Here is a 7417-nt window from a genome sequence, read left to right on the forward strand (position 1 = left end):
TAACTTTTTTCATAAGAGAGGTTAATTTTGCTCGAAGGAGAGAGACAGAAGTAGGTCCCATTTAAAGCCAAGGAAAATAAATACATGTAAACCTCATCCAAATGTATTAAAATTATTTAAAATTTGATAGCATTTAAGGATAAAAAGTCTATTTCAGAGGAAGCTTGGCTAACAGCAGGACTTATATCCTTGTATTTTGTAAAAAGGCAATTTCCTTGAAGGTGAGTTCATTTTTTATTCTACTTTAGAATTTCCATTTTTAATAATCCATCATAAGGAGGCTTTTCCTATAATAAAGAGATGGAAGTTAACATTAAAAGTATACTAGAACACTTCTTTTTTTATGAATGCTGAAACAAATGTGAACCAAGCTTTTAAAGTGTGCGTGTGTGTGTGTGTGTGTGTGTGTGTGTGTGCGTGTTGAAGTTCAGTGCTGATGGAAATGTGCCAAGGACTGTAATACTAAGAACGGGCTCTGAGCCAAGTGCCTTTGGTTTTAGAGATGATCACGAGCCAGAGAATGCTCTCAGTACTAGGGGAGGTTGTTTGAAGTTGAGGAGGTCAGCCTATTTGATGCCCAGGAGCAGAAAGAAACAATGGTTCTCTGATAATTAGGATAGTAACCCAGCAGGGGGCCCATCATCTTTGTTTTCGCTCAGACAGAAGTGTCTCCCGGCTATGGCTTAATCTTGGGAGCCCTCTAACTTTGAGGAATCATGATATCTTTGTGTGGTTCAAGCCAATCCTGCCTGCTTACTTAGCAAACTTCTTCCATAAACAGACATTACAGAAGGTGAAATTCTACGACTTAATCCTTGTTCCAAGCGTCTTGTAAACCATAGCAGTAATAACACTGGAAAATCACTAAAATGAATGTGCATTTCTCGTCAGTATACTTATGAATGTTTAATTCTTTTTTTCTGTCCTTCATTCCTGTCTCTTTTGATATCTTCTTCATTTCTCTTTTTATTATAATGTCTATTGATTCTGTTTTCTATTTCCCCAAGTCCTTCTTTCCTCTCTGTTCTCATTATTAAAATACTTTTCCAGGCTCAATTCTTTAATTATACGTGCAATATTTCTTATCCTGCCATTTTCTATCCTTAAATATTAAAATCAAAGTTGAAGTTCCACTTTCAGGATTTTTTTCATGCTATATACACTCATAGAGCACAAATCTGACCTTTTGCTAGGCCTAATGCCTATGCTGTTTTTCTCTTTATTTGTATCATTTATAGTCCTGTTTCTATGACTTTATTGATCTGACCCTCAAGTATTCCCTTTTCCATTGAGAAAAATTCATTTTTTACTATTAAAGATTCTTTTGACAGTGACTGTCAAACTCACATTTTAGTGATTTGCATGTACTCCTAATTTAGTGGTATTACTTGATCTATTTTAAACATTTAGTGTACCTTCTATTTCTGTAAGTTCAGCTCTTATACAGAGCTAGCCCACTTAATTGATGATGCTGCTGTCCTCCAAGTCTTTGGGCAAAATAGAACAAATGCTTTGAAGTCTGTTAGCAGCTACTCATGTCTGGACTTTGCTCCTTCCAGAATTTCCTTGGTACTTCAGCTGGGCCTGAAGCCCCAAGCATGGTAAATGAAGTTCTCTATTGCAGATGCTTTTCTTACTCACAGTAAACAACAAAATGTTGGGTGGAAACATGCCATGACAGCAGAAACAAATGTTAGTGGGTAACATTGGAAAAGCAGCCTCTTCTATGCAGCAAGTTCAGGAAACAATGAACAATGAAATGACCAACATCACTTACAGAGGCTGCTGGCTTCAGCTCACGCCTTGCTAGATTGGTGGTGAGGCTCTTGCTACGCGCAGGGAAACACGTGGGGTATTTTTCAGCCGAAAACTTTAGATATGAGTATTCCGATGAAGGATGATAGAAACCCCTTTCTCCCAAGAGATCAAATTACTTGAATACAAATTATAGACACAAACAGGTTACCAAGAGGAAAACTGCAAAGTTCAGAGAAGTTGAGTTGACAAAGCAAGTCAGTAGCCAAGATGGAACTGAAATTTCGGTCTTATTTCAGAGAGTTGACAATTATTTGGTGAATGTAGGAAATATAGACAAGCAATAAAATGTCCCCTTTTCCCCAGATCATCTTGACCAATGATTGGGGCCTTAAATTATGCACAAAAAATTAAATGGTTAGACCAAGATTCAGAACAAATGCATACAACCATGCCACTGTTTAATCTCTACAATATAAGGGGGGGAAATAGGACATATTTCATGAATATTTTGCTATTAAAAAGATTTAATAAAGGTATAATTACATTAAAAAGATGTGTTTGTAAAGCATAAGAGCCTATTTATATTTAAAAAATATAGTGGTTGTCATGTCATTTTATGCAGAGTGTTTCCCAGCTTATGGAAGCCTAGAGATCCTATGTGTTTTTAGTACATATTTAAGTTGAAGATTCTCCCCATTATAGTGCAGCAAAAGTATAATGAAAATGACAATTTTATATGAAATTACTGAAAGAACTGAAACTTAAGATAATAATAACATTTACAGAGAAGCGAATGAGACATTTATGTCATTATGTAAATGTATAACATAAGATAATCTTTCCTTAATTAACATAAATTGCAGACTGTTTGAGCAAATTACTAATTCAGTGTAAATGAGCTGGCTGTATAACTGGTTACTTGACATTCAGTTATTTTGCACATGTTTAGTTCCATTTTATTTTTGGTTAAGAATAAAATGCATAAAATTTAAAATTTTAAAACAAATCTTTTGGGAAACAATTGGCTTCTTAGAAAGTAAATGAGAAAGTAATGAAAAAGTAAAAATAGCCATAATGAAAGATATAACCCTAAATATGTGCCAGTTATTCAATATTTGATTACCTAAAATGGGGTTATGTCTTCTGAAGTATATGGTTCATTAAAATTTCTCTTGCTTAGTCAAATTTCCAATTAGTAGATAAACTCAATCTCCCTATCCTTGACCCGTGATCAGCTGGGAAATTATTTACTATTTTATTAGACTTTTAGTGGTTATCATAATTATTACCTTTGTGATTTATCAAAATCTGATATTTATTGGTACATTTACCCTTTCTTCCAGAAAATGCTAGATTCTTAGAACACTTAAAAACTATTTTATCTCTTCTAATATACCATTGTTGTGTATTTTTCTCCATATTTTAAACACCAAAAGTCATTATTATTACTGTTTATGCAGTAAATACTCATTTAGATTTACCCAAATGTTTAAATTCCATGCTTTCTACACCTCCAATTGGGGTAATTTTTTTCTACCTAAAGAATATCCTATTAACATCACTAATCATCAGAGAAATGTAAATAAAAACCACAATGAGATATCATCTACCCCAATTAGAATGGCTACCATCAATGAGACAAATAGTAACAAGTGTTGGAGAGGCTGTGGAGAAAAAAGAACCCTCATACACTGTTGGTGGGAATGCAGACTGGTACAGCCGCTATGGAAGGCAGTGTAGAGGTTCCTCAAAAAATGAAGACTAGAATTACCATATGACCCAGCAATCCCTCTCCTGGGTATCTACCCAAAAAATCTGAAAACATTTATCCATAAAGAGATATGTGCTCCAAAGTTCATTGCAGCTTTATTTACAATGTCCAAGACTTGGAAACAAAGAAAATGTCCTTTGATAGACGAATGGATAAAGAAGTTGTGGTATATATGCACAATGGAATACCATTCAGCTATAAGAAAAGATGAAATAGTACCATTTGCGACAACATGGATGGATCTTGAGATTATAATGCTAAGCGAAATAAGTCAGACAGAAAAAAGTAGAGAACCATATGATTTCACTGATATGTGGAATATAAAACTGAAAACAAAAGAACAAGACAAACAATGAAGAAACAAAGACTGATCGACATAGAGAATAGTTTAGTGGTTAACAGAGGGTAAGGGGGGAGGGGCTACCTAGAAGAGGATAAACGGGGTCAGATATGTGGTGATGGAAGAAGAACTGACTCTGGGTGGTGAGCACATAATGTGAGATATAGATGATGTATTACAGAATTGTACACCTGAAATCTATGTAACTTTACTAACAATTGTCACCCCAATAAACTTTAATTAAAAAGAATACCTTACCATATTCCTTTTAGTGTAGATGTGCATGTGACTAATTCTCTCAATTTCTGTTTGTCTGAAAATGTGTTTATTTCCCCTTTATTATTGAAGAATACTTTCATTGTATATGGATTTCTAGTTTGCTTATTTTCCTTCAGTGCCTTGAAATTATCATACCATTGTCTTCTGACTTCCATTGTTTCACTGAGAAATTAGCTGTTGGGTCTTAGTCTATTTATTCCTCCTTTTCCTCTGGCTGCTTCCTCCACATCCCTGGCTGATTTAAAAAAAAAAATTTTTTTCTTTACCTTTTTATTTCATAATATTTTCTGAGATGGAGTTAGGTCTGGATTTCTTTTGGTTGATCCTCTTTAGAGTTTGTAGGGATTCCTGAATTTTTAACTTATCTTTCATCAGGTTTTGGATAATTCTCAGTGATTAACTCTTCATATATGTCTTTTCCTAGTCTCTCTCCTTTTCTTTGGGATTCAATTATGAGTTTTTTCACACTTTAACCTCTTTGCGTCAGACCCTTGTGAGTGTAATTTCCATCCTGTTTACTACTTGTGCTTCGTCCTCAATAGTTTCTTTTGTCCTAATGTATCTAATCTGAGTTTTAATGTCAGCTGTTCATTTTTCATTTCTAGGATTCCATTTGGTAATACTTTCAACTCTTTTACTTGTGAGTGTAATTTCCATCCTGTTTACTATTTGTGCTTCGTCCTCAATAGTTTCTTTTGTCCTAATGTGTCTAATCTGAGTTTTAATGTCAGCTGTTCATTTTTCATTTCTAGGATTCCCTTTGGTAATACTTTCAACTCTTTTATGTTCTATAGCTCCAGAAACTTTCAATAATGTATTTTACCGTCTTGAACATGGTAAAAATACTTATTTTAAAGTCTATTTCTGATAAATCTAATGGACCCTGAGGACATGTTTCTGTTGTCTGTTGTTTCTGCTGGTTATCAATTATGTTGTCTCTTTGGGCACCTGGTATTTTTTATAGTGTGCTAGACACTGTACTTGAAAATGCTTATAAAAATAAGTTTATACCTATGATAATATTATCATATCACATAGTGAATTTATTTCCCTTCTGCCAAGTTCTGGGATACTGGCAATCCTGAATAAACTTAATTTCTAGAAATTGAGATGACATGAAATCTAGTTCCTTTAAGAACTGATCTATGTTCTGTTCATGAGTTTCCCCAGGGTTCAACACTTTGAGATTCCAACCCAAACACTGGGAGCGGTTTACCATGGCTACTTCTCTGTTGTGAATCCTTGCAGATCTTGCATCCCAATTTTTGTCATTCTAACTCCATGAGGCTATTAAAAGTACTAATCGAAATCTTTGTTTTATTCCTGTAATTGGCATATGTTTCCAAGGGAAAAGTTGCTATAAATAACATGCTTATCTTTTGGGATTTTCAGCTTCTCTCAGATAGTACTCTGAAAGTCTTTATTGTATCTTTGATGTCTTCAAGCAAGCGTTTTTTTTGTTTGTTTCTGGAGTATTTATTTATTTATTTTTGTTTGCTTTGGTTTTGGCATTTTCCCAGTATTTCAAGTTGTCTCAGCAGGAGAATTGGTCCAAATTACATAGTTTCTAATTACTAGAGGTAGAAGTTGATCTGGTACTAAGGCATTTTAGACACAATTAGCTAAAGATAAATATATAAATTTGGAGACTGCTAACCATCACCTCATTCTCAATCTAACACATTTTCCTGGAGACTCCCAATTATTCAGGAATGTAAGTTAATTTAGGATGAATCAAACACTGTAGTTCTGCTCTAAAATGGACACACTGGAAGTAGAATGTCAGTTCTCATGATCACTATGGAATTTAGCACTTTGAAGTGTATATCCATATGTGTGACTGGCATTCTTTAGGTTAAAATTGGCTGCTAGAGATAGACAGACTTTGTTTAGGTGTTTGCCTCATAAAATTAAAGCCTAAGCTGATTGTTGATTTGCACAGGGGTTTCTCTGAAACCAGTGACTCACCATATGATGTGAAGAGAAAACCAAAAAAGAAACATTTATGGAGGAAGGTAAACAGCTGATGATCTAAGAAAAGAACAAAGAATGCTCTTTAGTTGTAAAAGGAAAGATTTTATTTAGAGGTAAAGAAAAATTTTGTACAGTAGGGGTTAGGAAACATTGGTATTGGTTACTAAATTTATGGAATCTTCATCTCTAAAAATCCTCAAATAAGAGAAATTCACATCTATATGAAAGGTTTCAGGAGGAGTCTTTGCATAAAAGATTGGAGAAAATGAAGAGTTTTAAAAATTCTTTCCTGAAAAATTTACTTTAAAAAATAAGATGAAAAGGTGGAAATAAAAATGGTCCTGAGTGTGAAGACTAAGTATTATTAAGATGTCAATTTTTCTGAATTGTATGGATCTAATGAATAGGTCTAATAAATTAAATATGGTTTAAAAATAATTGTAATTATGCAATAATAGGCGATGATGTTTTTCTTTAAAGAAATATTGAAGCTAATGACATATTTAATAGTGAAAGACTAGATGCTTTCCCCATAGGATCAAGAACAAGGCAAGGGTATTTATTCTTGCCACTTTTATTCAACACTGTACTAGAGATTCTACTCAGGGAAGATTCAAAAAGAGTAAAACTAACTCTATTTGCAGATGACAAGATATTGTAAGAAAGTTCTAAGGAATTGACTAAAAAACTTTGATATATGAATTCAGCAAAGTTGTGGAATATAAGCTCATTAGACAAAAATCAATTCTATACAAAAATCAATTCAATATACTTCTATGCACTTGCAATAAACAATAAAAAAATGGAATTAAGAAGCTAATTCTATTTACAATAGTATCAAAAAATACTCAGGAATAAATTTAAGAAAAGAAGTGAAAACATTCTGAAAACTACAAAATTTGTTGAAATAAATTAAAGATTTAGACAAATGGAAAAACAACTCATGTTCATGAATCAGGAAACAATATTGTTAAGATAGCAATAATCTTCAAATTGATCCACAGATTTAATGCAATTACTATCATCATCCAAAATTACTTCTTTGTAGAAATTGATAAGCTGGTCCTAAAATTCATATGGAAATTCAAGGGACTCAGAATAGTTAAAAAAATATCTTGAAAAAGAACAACAAAATTGGAGGACTCACTTCCCAATTTCAAAACATACTACAAGCAACAGTAATGAAGACAAGGTGGTGCTGACATAAGGATGGACATATAGATCAATGGAATAGAACTGAGAACTAGAAATAAACCCTCCCATTTATAGTTGTATTGATTTCCTGCAAGAATGCC

The sequence above is a fragment of the Rhinolophus ferrumequinum genome, chromosome 8, assembly GCF_004115265.2.
Source record: "Rhinolophus ferrumequinum isolate MPI-CBG mRhiFer1 chromosome 8, mRhiFer1_v1.p, whole genome shotgun sequence".
NCBI lineage: Eukaryota > Metazoa > Chordata > Mammalia > Chiroptera > Rhinolophidae > Rhinolophus > Rhinolophus ferrumequinum.